This window comes from Hemiscyllium ocellatum, chromosome 30 (genome assembly GCF_020745735.1).
Source record: "Hemiscyllium ocellatum isolate sHemOce1 chromosome 30, sHemOce1.pat.X.cur, whole genome shotgun sequence".
In the NCBI taxonomy this organism is placed as follows: Eukaryota; Metazoa; Chordata; class Chondrichthyes; order Orectolobiformes; family Hemiscylliidae; genus Hemiscyllium; species Hemiscyllium ocellatum.
Genome location: NC_083430.1, coordinates 42669662 through 42682675, shown reverse-complemented (window position 1 = coordinate 42682675; position 13014 = coordinate 42669662).

Genomic DNA, 13014 nt, shown 5'->3' with positions numbered 1-13014 from the left:
GTCTCACTGATCCAGAGTGGGGTGTGTCTCTCTGACCCAGGTGGGGGTATCTCACTGACTCAGAGTGGGGTGTCTCACTGACTCAGAGTGGGGTGTCTCACTGACTCAGAGTGGGGATGTCTCACTGATCCAGAGTGGGGTTGTCTCACTGATCCAGAGTGGGGGGTGTCTCACCTTCTCGGAGTGGCGTTCCTTTGCCCAGCTTGGCTCCAGCGTGGACATCTGATCTTCAGATGATTCCAGGTCAGTCTCCAGGTTTGAAGAGCATCAAGGTGATGCCTGGCACTGCCTGGAAGTTGGTGCTAATGTGGCCTGGGTTGGACGGACGGTTGGTATTCTGAACTTTCTATTTCTTTATTGTTCTGATGTCCTTCTCTGATTTGCAATACTGGACGTTTTCATTATTTTTTCTAATTTCTTTTTCCCTAAGAGTTTGTTCTTAAAAATCTTTACTTGGGTACCTTTCTACCTAAGATGGCACCATAAATGGCGACCTGTAAACTTTTCCTATCACCCGTATGAGTACGTGTGACAATAAAGCTAATCATAATTCTAATTTTAAAGATACAGTCACAAATAATAATAATCTTTGAAACCTCATTACTGTCCAAATATGGAGAAAGGATTAGAATAAATGGTTAGCTCTTGTAAAGAGCACACACTGTCACGATGGACTGAATGGTCTCCTTCTGTGCTGAATCATTCTCTCCTAAAGTTGGTCCATAAACCTTAATGTTCCACTGGCAGGCCTTTCATTAACTAAATCTGGAGGGGAGATCATCTACTTTCCAATTTGTCATGTTAGTGAAAAACATCAGCAAAAGAACTCTTAAAACAAAAAATACACAGGCGCACGACTGCTGTATAATTTTCACAGTACAATGTGGTTTAACTTGCTTACCCCAATTATACCCTCCCGAAGTGACTCCTCAGTCAGAATCAAAACCGTTCTCCTCAGGCGTCCCCTAAATTTAGCGAAACAACTAAACACGGCGCCAATCGGCAGCAAAGAAAAATGTTTACCAGCCGGCAATTTGGAGCTTTTAATTAGCACCTCAATGCCACATTGTAATTGTTCATGTAGCCGACCTGCAATGTACAAGCCCATTTTATCATGCATAAAGACAGGAACAAATATACAGAAATAGATTTCAAACCACGCTTTATGTTCTTAGCAAACTCAGTTGGGAAGAGTGTCGATGAGACAGGACAGGAGAAAGGAAAAACAAATTATATTCATATCTATATTTGTACCAATTCATAGCTTCCTTTGTTTTACCCATATTTTTAAGACTTGCAGTAAAATCAATGAGCTTTCTGTTACATGACATATCACTTTAACATAAACAGAAACTGCTGATTGCCTTAACCCACTGAATGTAAACTGGAGCACTGAGAATTTCCTGATATTCCATCACTTTATTTTCAGAATTCCCTAGAGCTAAGAACTGCTAGTGCCTTGAAGTGCCAGCTAGAGTTCAGGACATAGTGCGCATTGCTCTGAGCAGAAGGGGCAAATTGAAGTCCCGCTGACAGGACTTGGCTGCAAATAGAAAAGAACTGCAGATGCTGAAAATCTCAAACCAGCAGCGTCCGTGGGCAGAAGGCAGAGTTAATGTTCAAGTCCAGGGATCCTTCTTTAGAACTGATAAAGAATCACTGATCTAGAAATGTTAACTCTGCGTCCTCTTTCAACAGATGCTGCCAGACCTGTTGAGCTTCTCCAACAATTTCTGTTTTTGTTTTAGTACAAACATCTAGGCTGACACTACAGGGCAGTTCTGTCAGAGTGCAGCACTGTTGGGGCACTGCCTTTGGATGAGATGTTAAAAAACCTGGTACTCTGATGGACATAAAAGTTGCATGGTACTTGAAGAAGGGCATGATGTAATCCATGCCCTGGGTGAACTTTTATCTCTAAGTGAACATCACAGTAAACATGTGGTTGTCATCATGTTGCTGCTTACCTTGTTGGATTGTTTTTCACACACTCATGGGATGCGAGTGTCACTGACAAGTCCAGCAGGGCGGCATGGTGGCATAGTGGTTAGCCCTGCTGCCTCACAGCACCAGAGACCCGGGTTCAATTCCCACCTCAGGCGACTGTCTGTGTGGAGTTTGCACGTTCTCCCCGTGTCTGCGTGGGTTTGCTCTGGTTTCCTCCCACAGTCACAAAGATGTGCGGGTCAGGTGAATTGGCCATGCTATATTGCCTGTAGTGTTAGGTCAGGGGTAAATGTAGAGGAATGGGTGGGTTGTGCTTCGGCAGGTCAGTGTGGACTTGTTGGGCTGAAGGGCCTGTTTCCACACTGTAAGTAATATAATTTGTTGTCCATTTCATATTGGCCTTTGCAAAGTGTTGGGGAGCTGCCTTCTTGTACTGCTGCACATCAAAACACCATACGGATGTCCTCAAAGCATCCTGACAGTGATCAACACCACTCCTGGGAGACTCGGGCTGATGACCAAACAAAATGGAGAAAGTTGAATTTGAGAAGGCATTGAACACAGAGAGTGTAGAGGTGACGTCAAAGTGCCAGAGTGGGGAGAGAGAGCAGAAATCTCCAAGCTCCTCATCTACCCAGCCCTCACCAACACCTGGGCAGAATCACACATGGAACTTCACAGCCAAATCAGAACCAGAGTGAAAGTGAGTCATTGGGGCTGCTAAAAGGAGTGGAAGGGAGTGGATAGGAACAGTCCCATTGGAGGGAAATATCCAGATTCTGATCCTGTGACCAAAAAGAAATGGCAATACAGTTGAATGTGTTGACTTAGATGGAACTTGTGAGTGGTGATCTGACGTCACAATTGCCTTTGTCCTCTTGGGCAGCAGAGCCTGTAGGCTTCTGTCAATCAGCAGGCCTCATTTCCTATACCACAGTGGTGACCCACTTCCAATCTACCTTCCATCTAACTTGCTTCTGCTTTGCCCTCTGAGGTCTGTGGGCAGCAGTAACACCCTAAGTCACAAACCAACATTGGGATTGATGTGCACAAAACCTTGGGGGGACTGTAAACTGTGCCACTTGGTGGAAATGTTGTTTGAAATATATTTGAGCATAAAAAGCTTTGGCCAGGGCTGAAGTCACAAGGATAGAATGATCCTGGAACTTGGAGGATATGGATAGGTAGTGGAGCTCCACATTCATTCTTGAGCAGCTCCAAAGGTACTCCTATCATCATCCTAACATGTTCCTAATGAAGATGGGAGCAGAGTTAGTGATCTGAGCTCTACTAATGGATCCTAGGAATATGAGGAGCTCCTGCATTCAGGAATCATTCTTCTTGCTCAGATTGTTTTGAGTAGTTTTTGACAAAACCGTAATCTGAAGTAAATGGTTTCACTGATGCAATCAGTCCACTCTCCCTAGATTATAGCTGTGCTTCATCTGAGCATACAATTTGACTTCAGCAAACTAAGCTATCCACAAACCCAGGGAATCAAGCTATAATTCTTAAACTACGTAGACAATGCCAAGGGACCAAAAATGAGGTACACAGTTGAATGGAAGTAAACCGAGAGAGTATGCTGACCCATCACAATAATGAAGACTGATGCCTCGTTATATGAGCAATTTGTTAACATCACAGTGAACCTTAAAATAACCAACAGCACATATACCCAAGGAGCTTTGAGATCATTTAGTGGCCGCAGAAATCACACAGCTCTTGGAGACAAATCACCTTCAATGACTGTCATCCCTCACAAGGGAATCTGATTGTCAGAACTGATAACTTCTGAACACTTTAAGAAGATCCAAGAGGCAAGGCTGCTGGCTCTTCAGTGTAAGAAACCCTCAGGCCCAAGTTTTAAGTGGATTGCTATTGTTTCCCTTTCCCAATGGAAAGTCTGCAGCATTCGACATCACTGGGCACCATCAGTTAACAATCCATTTGATGACGTGAGAAGAGAAAGTCGAATGCATATTGAGACTAACGCATTGAGAAAGAAATGAAAATTATGCAATAGATGGAAAAACTAATTATAATGGAAAGCAGTCACATTATAGACTTAGTCCTGATTGTAATTCCATGCTATCATAGGTACAAAGTCCTGAGGGCTTTTAACAGCATACTGTCCATTCCTGCTGTGTGTAAGGGGAGTTCGATGAGTCCATCAGGGAAATGCAATAAAGAAAATGTATATTTATTTCTAATCTGACTATTGCACCTGCAGTGTATAAATTGGAAAATTACTTAGATTTACAATCTTCAAAAAGCACAGACTGCCATGCCGAGTGTGGGCTCAGTGATAATATGGTACAAACATTGTCTTTTCACTCCAGACCATTATAAGCAAACAGGTAAAGAGAAAACTGTGCAGTAGCTGAAACCGATGATTTCTGCCAAGTTCCAGCAGTTCTGCTCTTAGACCAAGCCAAAGTGGATTTAAATAGTCTGAAATGGCCTTGACATTGGAAAGTGAAGCTATTTTTACCCTACACTGTCAGATACAACCAGACCTCAGGACAAAAGAAACAATCAGTTTCTCCTGCTTGAAGTAATCTGTGACTCAATGAACCCATTACAATCTCCAATCAGAAATGTGTTCACTAAGCTTCGGGAAAAATCAATTGTGCAGGGCACCTCAACATCTCTTGATTGGTGTGTTAACAACAAATAGTCAGAACTTCTCCTCAGCTTCACTCCCACACTACTGAGAGTTGGATAGGACAGCACATTTCATCCATTTGCCTTAGAAGTAGACATGATGACGTGATGGATATCTTGTAGATGTTCAGGTCAGAACGTAATGCGTAAACATCATTGATGCCTTTGATGCATCAATGTATGCACAAGGTTAACACTACAATAAATAATCTGTAACACATGTTCATTGAAGATGCAAAATCTGCTAATTGAAATTCTAATTAGCTTTTGTTGAAGGGGTTGATGAAATCATAGCAAACTGAGGGCAAATGGTGAGTAAAGCAGATGAAACTGAAATATTATATAAACAGAATTATAACTTATAATCAGCAGAACAATGAAATCAAATTAAATGTCATCTAAGTGGAGTGCTTTTTTTTAAATTTCAGTGAGGGAAAACTGAGCAAGACCTTAATAAGCTTTGTTTCCTGATAAGGTCAAGACCAACTTCAGAGACTTGAACCAAAACACAGGAGTGCTACACTGTCAGTATTGCTGACTTTCAGACAAGATGTTAAATGGAGGCCCTTTCTAGCCTCTCAGTAACGCACTACATGGCAAAAGAGTAGGGCATTAGGAGGGTTCTTCCCAGTGCCCTCCTAAATATTTATCCAGTACCATCAAAAACCAGATTTTCTGGTCTTTTTGATTTTGGATTTGCAGCAACATTGTTTCCCCTTACGGGAGGGCTTGGGATCAAAGAATTTCAGAATAAGGCATGGCGGCACAGTGGCACAGTGGTTAGCACTGCTGCCTCACAGCGCCAGAGACCTGGGTTCAATTCCCGACTCAGGCGTCTGACTGTGTGGAGTTTGCACATTCTCCCCGTGTCTGCGTGGGTTTCCTCTGGGTGCTCCGGTTTCCTCCCACAGTCCAAAGATGTGCAGGTCAGGTCAATTGGCCATGCTAAATTGCCCATAGTGTTAGGTAAAAGGGTAATTGTATGGGAGGGTTGCGCTTCAGCGGGTCAGTGTGGACTTGTTGGCCTGTTTCCACACTGTAAGTAATCTAATCTAATCACAGATTTAAGACCGAGATGAGCAGGAATTTCTTCAATCAGAGAATGGTGAATCTGTAGAACTATTTATCATAAAGGGCTGCCGAGACTGGGTCATGAAATATATTCAAGGCTGAAATGGACATGTTTAATCAGGAAGGGAATCAAAGGGAAAAGGCAAGAAGCTGGGGCTGAGGATTATCAGATCAGCCACAATCTCATTGAATGGTGAAGCAGACTCAATGGGCCGAATGGCCTACTTCTGCTCCTACAACTAATGGTCTCCTGCTGTGCTTCTGTTTTACAGACATTAGCTGCTTTGTGTCCAACACTGCAACTGTGACTACTCTTCAAAAGAACTTCATTAGCTGAAAAGGATTTCGGGACATATTTATTTAGAGAATGCTTGATATAAATACCAGCATTTCCTACTTTCTTCCTTGCACCCTTGTCACAAGAAAATCCAGCTTTTAGAAAATAAGGATAATGTTAATAAAGAACATTTTAACTCTCCAAGAATGGCCCAGCTGATGAGACTATTGCACAGTGAATACTGAACAGTTGTGTGTGTAACTGGTTACAGTAGCAAGCTGCCTGTTGTAGCTATGGTTAGGACTCCTCTTCCTATCAATCACTTGGCCAACTAAGGATCCCTCCTGGTCTTACCACCTGTCATTGGATTACATCAGCAGGATGGACAAATGGAAGCCCATTCTATGTGGCTGTGTTTCCAAACAACCTTCCTTGGTCATCAATGTCTTGGAGTGGGGCTTGAAACCAGAGCTTCTGGCTGAGAGGAAAGGACATTGACACAAAATCTTCAGAGCATTTGGTCAGAATCCTGACATCGAAGCCTCCCCTCATAGAAAGCGTTTTGTCACCCAAAAGACTGGTGGCAATCTGGAACTCACTTCCTTAAAAGACTATGAAGTAAACTAAGTGTTTTGTGACTCAATAGCACTTACAATAAATCTTACACGTGACAATTAAAAGCAAAATACTGTGGGTGCTGGGAATCTGAAATGAAAACAGCAACACAACAGATCTGGCAGCATCTGTGCAGAAAGAAAGAGAGTTATCGTTTTGAGTCCAGTATGATTTTGTGTTCCGTACTGGACTTGAAGCGTTAACTCTGTTATACAGTAAAAGAATAAATGATGGAACTCTCCTCCTCAAAAAGCAGTGGAAACAGTCTTTGAATATTTGAGGCAATAATAGATGAATTCTTAATAAGCAAGGGTGAAAGATTCTTGGATATGAGCAGGAATGTGGAGGGGGTAGATCAGCCAAGAAGGTTTTACTATTACAACACAGAAATGTGTAGAAGGGCCAAGTGGCCTACTTTGTGTGTTTATACAATCATCCCATACCCAGACTTCTGTACTGTAACAGCATCTGAGATATTCTATTTGATGAACTTACTACTTCAATGGTTTTTGCACACCGGATAGCTAAGGAGGGAAGAGATTGCCAATTAACATATTCATCTTGAACAATTGGGAATGCTGATGTCAGGCTACAAATTAGCAATGGAAAAGAGGATGAAGAAGAAAGTGGCTTGTTTTTAATGAAACATAGATAAATCCAAGTCACACATCACAACTCTACTGCAAAGCCAGTCACAGCCTTGGGTATGGCCACTCCAACTTGCTCAAGGCCAACCAGAGATTGGCATAACTTCTAGCTCTGTCACATCCAGAGAATATTTTTAACAAATATATGCAAAAAACATTGTGCAGCTTGTGAAACTAGCTACTGCACACACTGCTTCAACGCAAAAGAAACAGAAGTGGGATTCACCAGCAACAAGATGCTCCAATCAACACACCATTCTGATCACACTGTTGAATAATGTGGATGAATTTCAGAGCGAGCGTGTATAGACTCTCCATCCGAAAGACGGGTAGATCAGAGCAAATGGAGTGTCCCTTTGTACACTTGCACCAGGAAAGGTACTGACCATAACCAGAGTTTAGATCAGGGTGATATTGGAAAAGCACAGCAGGTCACGGCAGCATCCAAGGAGAGGAAAATCGACACTTCGTCACGTTTTGCCCAAAATTAGATTGTCAGACAAGATTGCAGCATGGTTAACATGCATGTCCTGGAAGCTATGTACTCACAGAGTGCTGTGCTTTGCAGACAGAAAGTATATCTACGGATATTCTGTCTGTTTCAACTTAACAAAACAGGCACTAGCCAATCTCTGGTTCCGTCCTCAGGGGTGTGATTGACTGCATCTAGGAGAAAGCAGCTGTCCTACGTCAGTGTCAGGAGCAACTCACTGCATCTTGATTCAATGTGTCAAAAAGGGAGGCTGGTTTCTCACTAGGAAACAATGACTTGCCAATTCAGGGAGACTAGAAGTTCTCAAACAGCTTATTAATGCCACAACCTGCCCCGTTAATACTCAGCTTCCCATCATGCCTAATGGTAGGCACAAGCTGGACACTGAACGTCCTTGGTCTGGAAGTCAGAGCAGCTACCTACTGACTTCAGCACACCACATGATGTAATTGGCTTCCATGTTAGGCACTGGGCACAAATGTTTCAGAGGATGCACCATGGGCACTGGTCTCACACATCCCAGATTCATGGACATTGGCATGTAACATGTGCCAGTACCTCAAACACCACATGGTACATCTCCAGTCCACTTACAGGAGCCTCTATCAGAGTAGGGATTGAGACAGAAACAGTTATTAAGGGAGGTGAGAGTGACTGGAGCATCTGCAATGTTGGTGTGATGGTGAGTGGGCAGCACAAGAGGGCACGCAGAGTTAGTGGTGTCAGTGGTTGGGGTCAGTGACAGTGAGGGAGGAAAGATGTTGCTGGCAATTGTGAGAATGTGAAGGAATGAGTCTTGGCAAGAGGTGGGTGCAGAAGCAGAGACAGAATGTGGGTGAGGTAGCAGAGAGCTGATAATGCAACTTACACTAGTGAAGGAGAGACATTCATTGACTTCCTTCCAACACAGCTCTGCATTCATCCAGAAAAGTTTGACCACACTGACCCAGGTGCCAATTTGGGACCAGGTTGGCATGGTCTGCTGCTGTGGCCTCTCTGTTGGTCCTGGAACAGAAAAGGGCATCTTGCCTCTGTCCCACCTCACTCAGCAGGACTTCCAGATTCCTGTTCACAAAACAGTGTGACAATATCCCCAAGTTCTGCCATGGCTATGGCGATGATCAGGAACTATGCAAGGGTGGTCTGAAAGGGCAGTTTGGGTGCGCAATGGCCTTTTAAAGTTGGCATGGTCACCAGTTATGATGGTCAATTCGGAGATACCCTGGCAGCAGTGAATTGATCTGGGAATGGAACAAGAGGGACACCGTAGGGGCAAAAACAGCACTTGCTGGAAAAGCTCAGCAGGTCTGGCAGCATTTGAGGATATTATCATACAATAAATTAAATCTTATTTAGAAACAAAACGGTTCTGACAAAGGGTCAGAGACTCAACCCTAAATGTTAACTCTGATTTCTCTCCACTGGTGCTGCTAGACCTGCTGAGCTTTTCCAGCAATTTCTGTTTTTGTCTCTGACTTACAGCATCCACAGTTCTTTCAGTTTTTACATGGGCAGCATAGTTGTAAGTAGTTAATGAGTGGAGTTTGACAAGATACAGCAAAAAAACTCATTAGGCCTCATGGAGACAATCCCTCCAAAAATAAATCTCGATAGACTGGCACTTAGCCAAGAAAAAACATAGGATTCAGCTCAAGGTCTATCACATCGATGTAGCATGTACCTGATTGTTACCATGCAATAAACATCTCGAAACAAAAGCTGTTCTGAGGAAGGGTCCCTTGACCTGAAATGTTAACTCGGATTTCTCTCTACAGGTGCTGGCAGACCTGCTGAGCTTTTCCAGCAATTTCTGTTTTTGTTTCTGATTTACAGCATCCACAGTTTTTCAGTTTTTAAAATCTTGCTTGGGATGACAGTCTTCTTATAAACGACCAAGTGGTTTTCCTGTACCCACTAGCCCAAGCAAGCCCTCTGGATCCTGACTCTGTCAGAGACTGCTGGTAACAAATCCTTACTGAGCAATGAAACAGAGAGTGCCCACCATGTCGTGAGCAACACTATGAATCACTCAGATAACCCTCCTCTGCTTTTCTTCAGAAGGATGCTTCAGGACCTTTTATATCCAGTTAAGGGCAAGCAGATCGGGCCTTAGTTTAATGTTTCATCTGAAAGGCAGTGCCTCTGACAGTGCAGCAGTCCTTCAATACTGCACTGGAATGCGAACCTGCATTGCCTGTGTTGGAATCCAGAAAGTTGTGACTAAGGAGCTAAAGTGCAACTCACGGTAGACAGTGAGGAAGGTCTTCTAAGGTTACAAAGGGATCTTGAGCACTTGGCTGAAAACTGGCAGATGGAGTTCAATTTAGATAAATGCAAGATATTGCATTTTGATACAGCAAACAGCAATGGAATTATACAATAATAGGGTGTTGGGTAGTGTTGCAGAACAGAGGACCCTAGGGGTTCAGATATATATTTCTTTGTCACAAGTGGACAGGGTTGATAAAAAGGCATTTGGCATGCTTGCCTTCTGTGCTCAGTCCTTTGCACATATGAGTTGGGATGTTATGTTGGGGTTGTACAGGACATTGGTGAGGCCTCTTCTGGAATACTGTGTGCAGTCTTGGTTGTCCTGATAATAAGAAAGATATTATCAAGCTGGAGAGGGTTGAGAAGAGATTTGCCAGGATGTTGTCAGGAATGGAAGGTTTGATTCATAAAGGAAGGCTGGATGTGCTGGGACTTTATTTACTGGAGCCTCGGAGTTTGAGAGGTGACCTTGTAGAAGCTTATAAATTCGTGAGGGGCACAGATAGAAATATTGGTAGGAGTCCTTTCACTAGGATGGGGGATTACAAGACTGTGGGGCATATGTTTAAGGTGAGAGGAGGGAGATTTAAAAAAGACAAGAAAGGCAAAAGTTTTACACAGGGAGAGGTTCGCTTGGGGAATGAACTTATTAATAAGGCAAACCCATGGCCCTCTGGCTGTCCTTTCAATAGGACAGGTATCTTTGGATATTAAGCTCCCAGCCCTGATGCTGTTGTAAACATGTTTCTATGATACCCACAGCATCATACCTGCCAATTTCAATCTGCTACAAGCTCATTTACTGCATACATGTAAGTGCAACACCCTCAGTCCTGCAGCGATTATTCCATTTCCCACAGTTGTCCTCTTAGCTTCTGAAGTGCCTGAAGTTAGATTCCTGACCCTTTCCATATTTTCTGTGCTATTACTTTTTCTGGAACTTTAATAACCTCTACTGAGCACTCCCCCGAATTTAACCCCTTCCATAATTTTCCATGCAACTTGAACGTACCCCTCCACTATTTAGTTTAAAGCCTTATCCACAGCCCGAGTTATGTGATTTGTTGGGACTCTAGTCCTGGCATGATGGAGGTGGACCCTGTCAGAACAGGTCCCTCCTTCCTCAGCCACACATTTACCTCTTCAATCTTGTTGGCCCTGAGCCAATTTGCTTGTGGCTCAGACAGTAATCTGGGGATCATCATCTGTTTGATTCTGCTTGATAATTTAGTCCCTAGCTGCTCATATTCCCTCAGCAGAACATCTGTCTTCTTGGTTAGCATGTATTGCATATATAAGCATATATTGTTACTTCTGTGGAGCACAACAACTGGATCTTTCCCCTCCCCTCCACGTTAGTGCTGGGGACTTTGGAAGGCAGCTCCTTTCTGCTTTGCAGGGCCTGAAACTTCAAATCTGTGAGATGTTCAGGGTTAAAAATTGATGAGGCCACGGGCTGGGCACCACCTGTGGCATGCCCACATGCATTGGGATAGAGTCAGGCAAGGTATCAGGTGGTGTCTCCTCATACACCTGATTGGAGATATTTTCCCATCTCAATCCATTCAGAAACGTTTTTACACATGTCTGGAGCAGGTGGGATTTGAAACCAGGCCCTCTAGCTTAGAGGCACTACCACTGCAACATCCCAGGGTTCATGTCCAACAAGAAACCACCTCGTTATGGTTATGTTGAGGCTGGGTTCACCAGATGGATTGGTCCAAAGCCCAGAAGATTGTAACTAGATATTTCTTCAGGAGGAGTTCCTCTGCATTGGGAGAGTTGGCAGGAAGAAGAACATCAGTCACCAGGAGAGGCAGCAAGTGAATGGTAAGTAGGATGAGTTGGATTCTTTGGCCAAAGGTGAAGTGTTGCCTTATTCACAATTGACCATTACATGTGTAGATGTGTTATTGTGGTTAGAGAAGTGGATCAGAGGCAGGGAATTCTGCATGAGTAACTCACCTTCTGACTCCCCTAACCCTGTCCACCATCTACATGGCACTAACATGGCACTAACAATGACAATCTCTGTAGCAGAGAATCTAACTATCATCCCTTGATATTCAATGGTATCACTGTCACCGTATCCCTCGCTATCTATATGTGGGGAACTTACCATTGGCCGGAAACTGGACGGGACTGGTCAAATAAATACAGCGACTGCAAGAGCAGATCAGAGACTAGGAATACCATGGTCAGTAACAGACCTCCTCAATCCCCAAAGTTTGTCCATCATCTATTTGGCACAAGTCAGGGGTGTGGCGGAATACTCCCCACTTGCCCAGATGAGTAGAGCTCCAACAACACTCAAGCAACTTGACACTATCCAGGAGAAAGCAACCAGTTTGACTGGCACCACATCCACAAACATTTACTTCCTCCATCACTGACACTCAGTAGCAGCAGCGTGAGCCATCTACAAGATGCACTGTAGAAATTCACCGAGCACCTTAGATAACACTTTCAAATTCATAACCACTACCATATAGAAGGAGGGGGGCAGCAGATCCATGGGAATGCCACAATCTTCAAGTTCCCCTACAAGCCACTCACCATCCTGACTTGGAAATATATTGCTGTCACTGGGTCAAGATCCTGAAATTCCCTTCCTAATGGCTTGTAGGTTAACCTACATCCCAAGGACTGCAATGGCTCATGAAGGCAGCTCACCACCACCTTCTCAAATTAGGAATAGACGATAAATCCTGACTCAGCCAGTAAAGCTTAGATCCCCTTAATTATTTGTTTTTAAAGCCAGGAGGATAATGGAATGCACTTGCTTGCCTGGTAGAGCACAGCTCCAACAACATTCAAGAAGCTCAACATTATTAATGAGCTTTTAAGAATGGTCAATAAGTGCTGATATTGCCAACAATGCCCAGGTCCCATGAACAAACAAAAACTGCTGAGAAAAATCCTAGGAGGATTTGTGGGCGGCACGGTGGCACAGTGGTTAGCACTGCTGCCTCACAGCGCCTGAGACCTGGGTTCAATTCCCGCCTCAGGCGACTGACTGTGTGGAG